At 41.2% G+C, this 13,749-nt stretch overlaps 1 protein-coding gene across 2 annotated transcripts in view; it reads right to left on the reverse strand.

Annotated features, from left to right (window-relative positions):
• LOC109038076 (uncharacterized) overlaps positions 1-13,749 on the reverse strand; it is a 56,734-nt gene that overhangs the window by 31,827 nt on the left and 11,158 nt on the right. The window contains exon 3 of one of the 2 annotated variants that reach the window (XR_002009538.2): positions 5,161-5,290. The exons of the other annotated variant lie outside the window; for it this stretch is intronic. The gene's annotated coding sequence lies outside the window, so the exon portion shown is untranslated. Of the gene's footprint in view, positions 1-5,160; positions 5,291-13,749 lie in introns of those variants that run through there. 2 annotated transcript variants of the gene reach the window in all.

Genomic DNA, 13,749 nt, shown 5'->3' on the forward strand with positions numbered 1-13,749 from the left:
GTTTGGTAGCTTACTACTTACGTGTCCGTTTCACCTGCATCGCGCGTTCCTTCATTTTTAGCGTTGCCGTCCCCTTTCCCAGGGCCCGCATCACAATATTCGTAGACACCTATCTCGTGTGTTGGATTTTTCCTCTCCTGTTTGGTTGTCCTAACCCATGTTAGACCCTAACACTGGCGCAGTCAAGTATTAAAACGAATTTTTGTTTACGTGCCAACCGCTTTGACAGACACGCGTTGTTACGACTTGAAACGCTTGCTGGTTGCTTCAATAAACCGCACGTTTATAATTGCAACTCCGAGTCTTTTCCACGCTACCTCCTATCTCCGTTGTACGGTGTACAACGACTGGTGGCAGCGGTGGGATTCGAACCCACGCCTCCGAAGTGAGTGGTGCCTCAAACCAGTGAAAGTATTATGCCACCGAATTCTTGCTTCGCTTAAGCAAATTCCCGTTTTCAAAGAACCGTTAGCGGCTTTCGCCGAACCGAATTCAAGAGTTATCTTAGGACAGATTCTCAGTTTACTACGACACGAGAAAAGAACCATGTCGTTCGCCGAGTTTGAAAACTTCGTAACCGCACTGCTTCGTGGCAGCATTTTTCGTGTCCGGAGTCCACATTCTGCCGTCATTTTAGTGGCTCCTTGCGACCGGCGCCGAGCCCGGTACCTACTAAGTTCGTGCGCGTCCCTGCTTCATGAATCAGGGTACCGAGTTTATGTTGGGGGCGCAGATCGCCTTTTAGGATTAAACTGTCGGTTAGTCAGTTTCACTGCTCACTCCCCCCGAAGGAGCGGCTTTCCAGCTCTGGCTTGCCATTACAGACTGTTGGTTCCTTGAGTCCGCGCAATTACGCACTGTAATTGCTGAACTACGTGACAAACTGAGGACTTTCATTGAGTCAAATCTATTCATTAAACAAAAAGTAATTCATCCAAGCATAATTGCTCCAAAATCCTTCTAGATTGAATTAGAAAGAGTAAAGTTGAAACAAAATCTCGAACCCCCATTTTCGCCACGCGATTTCAATAATATTCATAAATACTGACAAGGATATTTTAACTTCAGTAAAAATCCCATTAGTTACTGGAACAACATTTAATCTTTATCACCTCTTACCATTACCAACTTTTGTCTTAGCCCATGCTAGACCCCCAACATAAGCGGTTGGGGCTCGCTAGTCCTCCAGTGTAAAACGGCATTACTTGACTTACCAAGTACGCAAAGGATTCTTTTAAGAATAATGTGGTACAGCCCCGCGTCCCCCATCACGACTCCATCGTATTGAGCACCCCTGGATGCCTGAATGGCCCAATATTGGGGCACACTGGCATCTGGTCAAGAGTATGTGTACTCTCGGGCCGTGTGCATCTTATCAATGCAACCCTTATCAGAATAGCATTGATATCTTTATTACCTCTAGTACCTGTTAGTGAGAATACGTACGTAAAATACTTGGTTCAAGTCCTCCCACGGGAGCTCCCTAAACACCCCATCATAGCCCCTCGGCTCCCTGTAGGAACGATTTCTCACCCAGCGGGTGAAGAATTGAGAAATTTATCACCAGAACAAGTCCTCCCAAGAGACATTCTTCATAAACTGCTAAAATTTGTAGCTGGCAATATAAATGCATGCCCCCCCCCCCCCCAGCGCAAGGCTCCTTCTTTCTGATCGTGTAGCACCTGATAGCTCGCCGGTTCGCGTGTGCTGTCCCTAACCCCCCCCCCCCCCCCTGACGCTACCTAGGGTACGACAAATAAGATGGTAACAAAATAAACGTGGGCAATAAAAGTAGGGAGTAAAAAGTTTCCAGATGATCCCCGATGATTTGACAAATAATTCATGAGAGAGCTACCCTTCACGCAGGAAGCTGAGTAAAGTGCTGAAAAGCGAATAAAAGGGTATAGAAACGACTGAGTAAGGGTTATTAATTTAAACTTCCGAAGTTACCCGAAAAAGAGCACGTAGCATTGATATTTTACTGATGGTTGACCCAGACTCTGAGTTATGGCCACACTTTTCCGAGCGTCCTTGATGACAAATTGCGGAAATTTCATCATTTCGGCTGATTCGATGTATTCGTATCAAACCACATTCCGAGGTAAAGCTGAATGTTGCCCCGCTTAAGGGTGGTGTTGGCAGAGAGGTGGTAGAAATGTAACCATTGTTTTAGTACATTTAGCTGTTGATTAATTTAATGAGAATTTACAGAAAATTTGAAAGTTCTTCTGATCATGAACGGGTGACAACTATTTGGCAAACGCGGTTAAAGTATGATAAATAGCACTTGGAGACGCCACCGTCTTTTCCTTTTACTACCCCCTGAACTGCGACAATTTATTATTTATACTTTCACGATTACTCGATTTCACAGTCCATATTATTTTATCCGTACTTCCTCCTCGTTGGCACGTTGGTAAATTTCGCACGGAATCCATGCCGGAAAAAACCAACCGGAGTTCGATATTGACTACGATTTGTTATAGGATTGCTTCATCTTAGAAACACTAACAATAAGCTGCATCCAACCTTTTTGTTAGCCACCTTTCTCTGAAAGAGTTCCTGTACAGTACATTATAAAATTCTTCGCTACTCCTCCAAGTAATTTTTCCTCTAGCGAGCCGTAAATACCTCTTGAACTATACTTTTGCAATTGAGTGCACATTTTTAAGCGTGCCTATAGGGCTCGCTTTTTGAAATCACTCGGATGTACTGTAGTACAGCACACCGATCGACCAATGCTTTTCAAGGGGCGGTCCGAATTTTTTTTCCGTCGGATCCATTCTTCCGTTTTTGAACCGTTATAGTGTCAAGCCCTGAAGGTCATTCATCGAGAAACCGAATTATCCTGTTACTGGAAACCCTTGAGAACATTTTCCCGTGGAAACCGTATTATTTTCTTTCATAGGTACGTCAAATAAGCTTTTCTACGCTCGGAGGATTTAAATTAGAAGTTTAAATGCCGCCATAACTATTTAGCGAATCAGCGTCTTTTCAGAAGCGGTTAAACCCAAGTTGGCTGCATCTCCATAGTTACAACTGCAGCGAAGTGAGCAATCTCCAATTCGACCAATTGGAAGGCAGAGTTTTGGAGGTTAGGTTCCCTTGTTGATTCTCTGAGTGTAAGTTGCATTTTTTTTTTTTTTTTTTTTTTTTTTGGTGTCACGTTTTTTTTTTTTTTTTTATTTCCAGAAAAGATACCTTAAAGTCTCATTTTAATACAAATCAATCGAAGAAAAGAGAAAAGACAAAGTTTGACTCATTAAACAGAGTAAACTCCATACTCTGCTGCTGCAAACTGAGCAATCTCCAACATGACGCAACAAACTGAACAATTTCCAAACTTTAATTTGAAATTCTGAATGAACCAATTCAGTTAAATGATTTATGATGTTATTTTCTTTGTTCATCCAATATAATTATGTTACTTTCTTTATTCAATAAAATGTATTTACATTCAACGGTATCAAATCAATAATTCCTCCCTAATTTGCAGAGAGTACTAATTTATACACATCTCGTTGAAATGGAAATAGTGCACACACTAGATTTCAGTTCTTCGGCACGCTTTTCCAACATATTCATGTTGGATGTTTCTTCTTGTTTTAGGTTCAAATGGGAGGGTTGGTTGAGTCAACACTTAAAAATCACCGGGCGGATATCTAACGTGTGATATATTTTCCATACACAAGAGTCATACTGTTATCGGTATCTCTTGAACTTAGACCTCGTGATAAGACCCGGCGGCCCGGACATCCGATCGCCGCACCGAACACACCCTTACCCTACGCATCGAGCGCTAAGGAGGTCACCACTCTTTTCACTTCCGATTTTTACTGTCGTTTTTGTGTAATAAATGGTATTAATTTATTCCAAGTTTTCTCTCTTATTTAATTCGTGAACCATGGTGTGTTACACTGGCAAAAAAACACATTGGATCTAGAGTCCAGACTCTTAAAAACATCGACAAGAGAAAATACTCTTGATTCAATCGGATTTTTGCTTAAATCAAGAACCAAGCCTCTCAAGTTAAGCGGATTTCGTTTTGATCCAAGCGAAAATCCGATTGAATCAAGCGCCTTTTTTCTTGTCAATGTTTTCAAGAGTCAGGACTCTAGATCCAATGTGTTTTTTTTTCCAGTGTAGAACATTCATTCATCGGTACGAGCACCTGAAAGAGATCCCGGAAATGGAGAAAAATGGAGATGGGAGGGATATTCTGGCGGCGGCTCTGTTCTGGATGGTGGCGAATATTTTGCATGAGCCATCATGAATAATTGACTCTCAGAAATGAACACTTTGAATGGCGGCGCTATCCAAGTCTCGGCATTTGCATACCGTCATCGGGCGATGCATTTAAATGGAGACAAGAGGATGGAAGGACAGGGCGGGGAGAAGCACGAAGAAGCGCCAAACAGGACTAATCCCGGGAAAATTCGCGAATGAATACAGCGGAGCGCGGATAAAGAGCCGGATGTTCCGGGGTGCACGGCAGTTCGGGAAAAAATGATAGGAATTAAAATGCAGAATTTGACTTCGGGGACAGCTCTTCGCAAGGTGGCTAATGAGAACAGATAGGGCGTGCTTGGGGACTGCAGCCCTTTGTTTGTCTCGCCGGCTCGTTCTTAATGAATAAAACATCATACGACTGGTTTTTATAGTCCTTTGGCTCCCGGAGCGCAGCGCTAATACGGGCAAAGTGCAACCTTTATAGGGTTTTCGAAATCCTCTTGTTCTCTAATAATAAATAGCCGGGAGGCACCGTATCAGTGTGCCTTTTCGGCCGTGGCCGCGCTCAAGTCAACGCGAAATAAATTCACCCGACGTTCGCTCCGGGGGTTCTTAGCGTTTGCGCCCTCACTTGATAAACACGTTCGGAAAAAGCTTTGCCTTTTAACGGGGTATTTCATTTTACTTTTGTTTTCATTTTGATATTATTAATTTTTTCAGCATCACTCGCTGAACTGACAACGCCCGCACTTAGGGCTAGGGGCAGAATACTTCCTTTTGAACAAATCTAGAACTAATTTTAACTGGTACAAAATTAGAAATCAGAGAAAAATAAACACTAATACGTTATGAGAAACGACGTGGGACTTTTTTTTTGGGGGGGGGGGGGGGATAAAATGATAAATTTACGTTTACTGTCCTTCATAAGGTGAGAAAGTTTAAAAAGTAAAAATTGATAACTCACTTGCACGTTTTAATATCCTTTTTTGCAGACGCGTTTCGCGTTCGCGTTTTTGAGTCGTGATCTAGCATTGATGATGGACCGATGCCCGAAACGCGTCTGCAAAAAAGAATATTAAAACGTGCAAGTGAGTTACCAATTTTAACTTTTTTAACTTTCTCAATTATTTCTTGTGCGGTAAAAGCTCCCCTCGAAAGTATTCCTTCATAAGGTGCTTATATTTAAGCATATTAGGGTTTAGGAAGATAACATCATTTTCAAGCACCGACAGAAAATACTTCTTGCAAATAGTTGGTAGAGACGAGCAAACTCTGAGAACCCCCCGTACAGACTGCATTAATTTCATGGGAATCATTTAATTTTCCCTTTTCCCACCAAGGGTCTTTTGTGTTAATCTGAGCGTAGTCAACCCGACTGTCGCTGTTAAAAACAGTCGAATATCTCCAACATTCGCAAGCTTGAGGCATCATGGACTCCAGTGTTATTTCATTAATTGATTAAGTGACCAATTTTATCATTTATTTCTTTCTTTCTTTTTATTACTACTTTAAAAAACCTTCAAAAAATGCATCGATTGTATAATATGCTTGTTGAGTATGTCTGAGTATTTTTCCAAGCATAGTAGTAATAAGTTTTACATGTTGATTATTTGCTCCGGGAGTGGACACAACACATCAGAGTTGTCATTTAGGACGACATTTTATGGATTTTCGCTTTTATTCCGTTAGAAGAAAAAGTAAACAAATTGTTCACCCACATTTCGGTGTCTTGGTCTTTCGTTCTACTTTCTCTCCCACTAAAATACCACACTACACCACACACGAAACACACTGATCAAGTTAAGAGCTCAATTAAAAATCTCAAAACTATGAGGCTGAAGATAGATTTTGAAACCTTATATTTGTTGGGTGCCCCGCCTATCACTATGACTTGGATTGCATTTAGCAAAAAGTAACCAGCGCAATTAGTGTTTTACAACTATTGTGTTCCTGCCCTATCTCTATACCTATCTGCATTTTTTCTCTTCATACGTCACATCACCGGACCTTGCCCATTCCACTTTCTAGCTTTATCTATTGACATACCTATCTGCATTCTTCCTCGTTATACATCACATTACCGGACCTTGCACATTCCACCCTCTATCTTATCACCCTGCGCGGAGTCCGGCTTTGCCACCCCAAACCATAGTAAGTTAAGAGAGATCGTTAGATCATTAGCAGGCACTCTTGGAAGGCCCGCGACCAGGAGTCCACGCCGCAATTTGTTCTTCTTTGTTTGTTGTTCTTCGCTTCCGAGTTTTGTACAATTGTTGTGCACCCAACATACCTAACATACCTTACATCTATCTCTTACGACTATTCTTAGTCATATCACCTGATACAGTTCGTATCCGGTTCATGTCCGGTCTGACGACACTTCGCGGCCCAGCCTAATGACCGGCCGTGAGCCAGGTCCGGCTACCTATTTGCAGATGATTACCTCATCTTCATTTTCTCCCAAACACCTAGGCCTAGGCCCATAGGCTCATTAGATCGATTTAAAAGAGATTGTTCTAGCATTAGTGATGACTCCTGTGTTACCCGCGACCACGAGTCAAGGCGCAATTCTTGGTTCTTCCGTTCTGTCATTTTTGTGCATTGTTTGATTCACTTCAATATATATATATATATATTTATTCAATATTTGTATTGAAATGTTTTTGGCAATTCAATTATTGTATTTTATATAATAAAATCCCTGGTTTTATTGCTATAGTAAAACTTTAGTTGGCTTATTGCTCGTAATGATTGGTTTACATTTATATCATTAATATAAACTTCGAAGGATTCTGCCTTTTTCTATTTCACTCGAGGGGAAGTGTCCCCTCCCTGACTCTCTTCCCCACCCGGTGACTGACGCTGCGCTGTGCTGAACGGTTCAGCCTGAACCTTTCCCCTACGTCTGACCGTTCCCCACTCCTCTGTCAATCGAACCATAGCCACCGCTTTTACGTATTGTCGCTCGCCCGCCCAGGTACCTACCGGCCAGCGGTCATTTGATGATAAATCTCGCTCATGCTCCTACGCAGCTACGCAATGATTACGCCAGCGAATTACCTTCCAAATAATTAGAATTTCTTCGATAATAGTTTTCTTTATTTATTCGACGGTATTTTTTCTCTGTTCTACTGTGATTTCCTTGGTTCTCTACTGTGTTTGACTGTGTTGAAATTTATATTAATACTCACACGGAGAAAAAAACTTCGTGCATGGGACCCGACGTTGAGATCATATGAATCTCTTAAAACTTGGGGTCCAGATGCCGAAATTCGGGTCAGAAACTTGAAACACTTCGGTATGTACCGAGTACTTCAGATGTGTGACCTGAACCCTTCGGTATGTATACCGAACTACTTCAATTGTCTGACCCGAACTTCGGCAGATGGACCTTAACTTTTCGGATGCATGACCCGAAAACTTCAGAGATCCATATGATCTCAGCTTCGGGTTCCATGCACAAAATTTTTTTCTCCGTGTTTCCTTTTAGGGCACGCAACTAAAATTTCAGTAAATTTTTTCAGAAAAGTAAAAAAAAAAAAAAAAAAAAAAAAAAAAAAAAAAGTGGCTAACAATGGTTCCTCACCTTCTCGTGGTGTTGGCTGTTTGTACTAAGTGAGAACCGTCCATTTTAAGATATAGTCTATTTCTTGCCCTGCCATTATTATTCTACAAGTTAATTGTGGAGTGAGAATTTCATAATGTTTTCTATGAAATCTTCAAAATATAGTGATTAAAAATTTGCAACTACTACAAAATCGGCTCGCGAAGCGAGCCGAATGTCACTCGCGTAGCGAGTGACCGGGGGTCCAGGGGGCGTAGCCCCCGGCTAGGCGTGACGGGCGCGCGAAGCGCGCCCAGAACGGCTAGTTTATTCATAGACATCCATCTTTCGTGTTGGACCTTTTCTCTCTCTTGGTTTGGGACACTAGCACAGACTAGATCCCAACACAATATATGTTTTAGCACTTATTTCATTGTGTTGGAGTTTTTCCCTCTCGTTGGAGGAAATAGTCAATTCTAGATCCCAACACTGGCGCAGTCAATATAGAAACGAATTTTTTACGTGCTAACCACTTCGCGTTGCTACGACTTGCAATCCATTGTTTTTGAGCTGTTCCTGTTTGCATCTTGAGCCATTCCCGATTTTACCCTGAGCTGTTCCTGGGGCTTGCCGACACCCGACGTCTTATCATCAAATCCAAAAGGTGTGTGCAGTGTATTTCACCCTGTCTTTTAATTTGATCAATTTTTGTTTCTTGCCGTATTCAATTTCCCCCACCCAAAATGGCTCCCCCTCCCGGCAAAATTACAGATTTGAAATTTTTGCGTGACTTAATCGGCGAGTTTAATGGTAATGCAAGTGAATATTATGATTTTGTGGTAAACTGTGATAACGCTGAACTAATTGCCGACGAATCAGTCCCCTTAATAACACTTATTTATTCTAAACTGAGCAGTTCAGATAAGTCATGTATAAGCGAAGAAAATTTAAAATCATGGTAAGAATTAAAACAGGCTCTCGACGTGTTTCACTTGGATAGGAAAAGTTATGTTCAATTAATGGAAGAGATGAACAATTTGAGACAAAAAACGAACGAATCGGTGATCGATTTTAAGAACCGAATTAATTCTACTATAACTCGTATTTTGGTTACTTTAGAATCATCGGAAAATTCTAATACTACCGGGAAAATAGAAATTATCGAAGAATTAGCGATTAACCGTTTTATTTATCACTCGCAGTTCCAGAGATTTCACGATTTCTTAGATGTCAAACGCTTAAAAATTTGCTCCAAGCACTTAATAAGGCAGAAGAAGAAGAACAATTTTTAAAATCAAGTGCTCAAAGAGCGACGTCTGATAAATGGTGTGATCTGTTCAAGATGAAAAATCACGATACTTCGGAATGCGGGAAAAATAAATTTTCTAAAGGAAATATTTATTTTAACTCTGAAGTATCTTCTAGTAATAATCGTGATCAAAGTCAATTTAATAACGATTTTAATCCATCTCAAAATGCTGCACATCAATTTAAGCCAAACAGTAACCCTTTTCAAAGTAGTAAGTTTAGTCAGAACTTTCATCAACAATCGAATCCGAATACTAGCTTTTATCAAAATCCTAATTATAACACTGATTATCAAAATCATTTTAATCCTAACTTCTCATACCAAGGTCAAAATCCTAATTTTAATTATCAGAACTACAATCCTAGTTCATTTCAAAATCAGAATCATCCTGATCAATTTCAATCTAATTTTGTGAATCAAGTCCCAAAGAAAATATGTACGTATTGCCGGATGCATAATCACGTTATCGACACGTACAGGAAGTTGCAAAAACAGCAGCATAGGCCCGCTAACTATAATCATAATTCTAATGCTGCCCCAAATTACAATGCTAATTATAATCAGTATGATAAACAGCAAAAATATTGCAATATTCACAATAGTTACGGTAGTCATAATACTGAAGAATGTTTCTTAAAAAATCAATTTAGAGGACAAAATTCGAATTAAGTTGGTTCGAACGTTCGCATTTGCTCGGAGCAGCAGCAGCCTTTAAACTGATGAGACCCTTCTGTCCACGTCAGTCTGAAGGGTCCCGAACTTGGTACCAGGTCATTTTTAGCTCGGCAGGTTTAGACGCTAGTTTTTGAAATACGGCCTCGGCCGGCTCCTTGATATTTTCAAGTTTCCAATTCAAAAACTTTTTCCACAATCCATTCGGTTGCGTTCTTCTTTCGTTACCGTTCTCACCCGTTCTGCCTTTACAGCACGTGAAATAATATTGTCCTGATGCAAAGTTTTTGCTGCTCTTAAAACGTGCAAGTGGTTCTTTGGAAAGATCTTTCTATAGGATTCCAGACCCTTTTTTTCTACGCATCTGAGGACCTTTCCGATTAAACAGCATATTCCTACCCATGTCAACGTTGCTGAGATTGTGCATACATTGAACTCTGCATATGGTTGGTGGAGAGCATGTAAGCTCTATTCTGAAATTCGCCACAGATTTTCTTTCCATTATTCTAAAGATATTGGCAGAGAAATGTACAATGTTGCTGATGAAGGTGATTTTGGATATACTTGTAAAACAAGACGGCTTGCACAATCTTAGCGACGTTGATATGGGTGTATGCTGTTTGGTCGGAAAGGTATCTTCATTTGAGAATTACGGTCGCAAAAGTAACCGACACTCAAACTCGCAGAACTCCCCGGGAGATTAAAAAGGTTTCGAGAGTCAAATAGAATAAATAATTAATAAAAATACTCTGGGTGCTATCGCTTTCGATTGGACCAATCAGCGATCTAGAGCGACAATAGAGACTTCAATTTTAATCCGGAGCTAATAAGATGGTCACGATGTGTTTTTTCCCGCAGAGCAAAGCAATTCAAGTAATCCTGGAGAGTTGAAAAAGTTTAAAATAAGGAAACTTTCCGCGTCGAGGCTGGGGGTGGGGTCACGGTAGAGCGCGGAAGGAGGTAGGAGGCGGCGGAGCAGAGTGTTATTGGAAAGGAGCGAAGTGCGAAACACTTTGTGTTTTTGAAGTGTTTTAAATGTGTCATAACTGGTGCTTCGTCGTCGCCCTTAGTTGAGCAGCCAGCGCCTCCGCCCTCCCTCGCCGTCGCCCCTCCCGCATTAAACATTCATAAACTAGCCCTTTACGGCAGCGTTCAACTCTCGCCCCATCTTCCACTCTCCGAGAGCTAAGTAGTTTACTCGACCCGCCCCTGCTCAGCACCGATACAGAGTGCTCCACAATCATGCTCGTCGGGTCAGATGCTTCGTCAGTTCTTCCCAACTCCGATAAATTCCTAAACAAACAATGTCGCCCTCGAGAGATCTTTCATGAGGAAATAAAATACAAATCACAAACGATTTTAGGGGACGATTTTGCACGATATCATGACCAAGCAATTGGTATGGTATGGGCACGTGCAGGGAATGGCTGATACCAGGTTGCCGAAGGTGTTGGAGTGGGTCCCCCCGGGTAGGCGACGGAGAGGGCGTCCAGCCAAACGGTGGATAGAGGGCATCCGTGAAGAGATGGAGAGATGCCAGCTTCCGGAGGATCTCTACCATGACAGATTCCTGTGGCGGGTAAGCGTCGCAGAGCGTCCTAGCGCCGTAAAAGCGGCTTATAAACACATACAAATGATTTTAACTCAGGAGCATTCGGTCCGAGGAGGTTGTCCTCTACGACAGACGACCTTATCAATGAATAAAAAAGGCCCCAAACAATGCATAATAGAGAGAAGGAGAAAGTGTGTGAGGGGAAAAAGTGTACCCAATCGTATGGTTATGCCTTGCTGCATACCTATCAAGGAGAAGAGGTGTTAATGGTGATGCCCTAAAATTGTGGCGCAACCCCAATTTGCTGGATGATACGGAAATTTCTAATTAATTTTGATAGTACCCCAACATTTAGGTTAGTAACCTACTTTATGGAGGTATCACCAAAATTAAGTGGAAAGGTCCAAGTTGGGACTTAACCCTCTATGGCATAATGTTACTTATTCGTAACAACGCACTTTTTGGTTTTTTCTAAAATTAAATCTTCCTCTTGGCATGGTATTGCAAATTTTCATGAGTGTCTTTTTTTTGAACTGCTTACCTAAGATTTGGAATTTAAGGAAAAAAGTTTGGAACTTAGTGTTTTTACGAAAGCTACAACATAGATTTGAGCTCTTTAGAATGCAAGATTCAAAATTAATTCATGCCATAAAGGGTTAACCTTTACTTCTTGTTTCCCGTCAAAAAGACGAAATTAAAGCCTGAAACATGACTAGCCCATAACAGAAGGGCTTTGGGAAGATAGCGCAGTATGGCGGCTGGGTGTCGCAGAACACCAAAGAGCGCTATTCAAGCGGCGTTGATGTATGTAAACATGACTGGCTCCCCTGGTTAGCAGCCTCCGTTCTTACGGTGCTTCGTTGGGAAAATCAAAGTCTCCAAGATATTAATGATAGCCAGTTTCAAATTGAGGATTGCTGCCTAGTTATGAAATTTTAGTGTTCACTGCACCAGAGGAATTATCCTTTAGTTGAAATGACATGAACTCCTTTCTCATAGAAATTAGTTGGTCACTGGAGAGAGAGCCAACTCCGGGAAAGTATAACACGAATTTAGAAGGGGGCTGTAGAGAGAGCCTTTTCCCGTCATTACAAGTTCGGAACTGTTTATTCGATACAGTTTTATTTATTCATAATTCCTCCGCGATAGATTCGGATTTGCATTTTAAGTTATTTTTCGGAATTAGCATACACTACGTCGCTTTTGGCGACGCTCCGCGCTTCTGAAGCTGTAATCGACTATTTTAAGTGGTGGCGCGAGTATGCAACGTTGCGGTATGTCAAATAATTTCTGGTTTTTGGAGAGGCATTTAGAATTTTGTTGCAGACTCAGCATAGCCCTGCTGACTATAACCTGTTCTAACGCCGAAAATTCAAAAATGATCTCGACTCGGGAATAGTCTTTCTCCTGGAAAAAACATTTCTCCTGACGGGTGATCAATGGACTCTCACGGTAACCTAGGAATCCTGACGGGTGATCAATAGACTCTCACGGTAATCTATATAGGAATCCACCAGTTGACAATAAATGACCTGTGTGACCACATCAAAAAATTTGTCGAGGACGAATGACTGGCGTCACACCAAGCCATCTCTGCAAGTTAGGAGGATATGTAATTCCAGTAAAAAAATGTAAAGGATACAATAGCCAATTTACTCGTTCTTACGTAGTGACACCTCCATCCAGAGTGTCCGATTGTTCTGAGTGGTTATAATTATGGTCCATTTCAATATACTCCGGAAACACAATTATTTTCATGCCAGCATTTTCTTAATAAATACATTCACGATTTTAATAAAATGGCAGTAACTGAATTAGGAGTAATATATTTATCCTTGCTTTTGGAAAAGTTATATTTCAATTTTGAAAACCCTAAAATTTAATTTATTCCTTCCTGCAGATCCGTTTCCTTTGGCACGATATCTCACGTGTGCTCACCTTTGGCAGGTACCTCGTTCCTTTGATCTCCTTCAACTGTGGGGGGTATGCAATATGTTATGATCCTGTGTTTTTGTTTGAAGATTAAGGCGTTTTATAAATTTCTCTTGGAGGATCGTTGTTGCCTTTCTGGCTTTTTTGTAAGGCTCTCTTATTATCTATAATGTTAAATTTGAGTGTTTCCGTTTGTTTCTAGATGAATTTTTCTCTTAATTCCGTTTTCTCGAAAAATTAGGTAGGGAGGGGAAGGAGGGAGAGTGATCATGCAGGGGCAAGGATGGGAAATAGGGATATTTTCTAAGGGGATGGTTCTTCTGGAGAAAAAGGACTCTTTATTTTTTCGATTTTTGGGATTTGGACTTATATCCTAGGCATCTGACATTACCAGTAGTTGTGCCTCCCGCTGTGAATTGCTGTAATTAGTCATTGAGGGTTGGGAGAATCCGCGACTTTTGGAGAAAGTTCCTAGTATCGACATCCTGCTTCTGTGAAAGTAGGTGATGT

Source organism: Bemisia tabaci, chromosome 4 (genome assembly GCF_918797505.1).
Source record: "Bemisia tabaci chromosome 4, PGI_BMITA_v3".
In the NCBI taxonomy this organism is placed as follows: Eukaryota; Metazoa; Arthropoda; class Insecta; order Hemiptera; family Aleyrodidae; genus Bemisia; species Bemisia tabaci.